The sequence below is a fragment of the Engystomops pustulosus genome, chromosome 11 (genome assembly GCF_040894005.1).
Source record: "Engystomops pustulosus chromosome 11, aEngPut4.maternal, whole genome shotgun sequence".
NCBI lineage: Eukaryota > Metazoa > Chordata > Amphibia > Anura > Leptodactylidae > Engystomops > Engystomops pustulosus.
Genome location: NC_092421.1, coordinates 91,453,487 through 91,454,238, shown reverse-complemented (window position 1 = coordinate 91,454,238; position 752 = coordinate 91,453,487). Strand labels below are relative to the sequence as shown.

Genomic DNA, 752 nt, shown 5'->3' with positions numbered 1-752 from the left:
ATTGAAAACTATTCACAGCATATAGAAAGCAGAACCTCCAAAGCAAGAAATTCTATCTCAGTCAGTTCCAGTTCTGAATGAGCACCCTTCGTTTTTTGTTTTAAAGAATTTTTGGGTCTCTTTGGCACTAACCCATTGACCTTAATTAGGGGTAAGCAGTCAGTCCTAGAAATGTTCCATTCAAGAAGTACATTGGAAGGAGGTCAATAGACTCCATTGTCAGATGTAGTGAGACCTGCACCTATCAATTACTTAGGTTACGTCCTATGGATATGTCATTGATCCTGGAGAGGAATAAACCCTTTAAGATATCACAAAATCATGTGGTTTGTATCAAATACGGCTCTGCTATATCAGTAAAAATGTCTGTGCCTTGTTAGATGAGGTCCTGAGTATCTGTAAATGAGGTGGAAGGGACCACATGAAGCTCTTCCTTATTATAGGATGTGAGTGAAGCAGCAGGAGGAGGGACTGAGAGGCTGCCAGATACAACTGGAAAAAAACCGGTTCACACTCTACCTGGTCCAGGTGAACGATAGGGGAGGGACGGGAGCAAGAGAGAGAGAGCCAAGAGGTGAGGAGGGATCCGGAGAGACTGCAAGCAGCTGGTGCTGGAGGCGCCAGGGGAGAAGCCGGACATCGGTCCTGAGTATATTCACCCGGAGTACAGTCCCTAGGACAAGGAGCTCAGGTTGGTGACTTTTCATGTAAATATCCGAATACTATTCCTTAGGTGTCTCATTTTATTAAAG

At 44.4% G+C, this 752-nt stretch overlaps 1 protein-coding gene across 1 annotated transcript in view; it reads left to right on the top strand.

Moving 5' to 3' along the window:
* The first annotated feature begins 533 nt into the window (after positions 1-533).
* Positions 534-752, top strand: part of SCNN1A (sodium channel epithelial 1 subunit alpha) — a 191,677-nt gene continuing 191,458 nt past the window's right edge. Inside the window, exon 1 of the mRNA XM_072129606.1 lies at positions 534-691. The gene's annotated coding sequence lies outside the window, so the exon portion shown is untranslated. The remainder of the gene's footprint in view (positions 692-752) is intronic.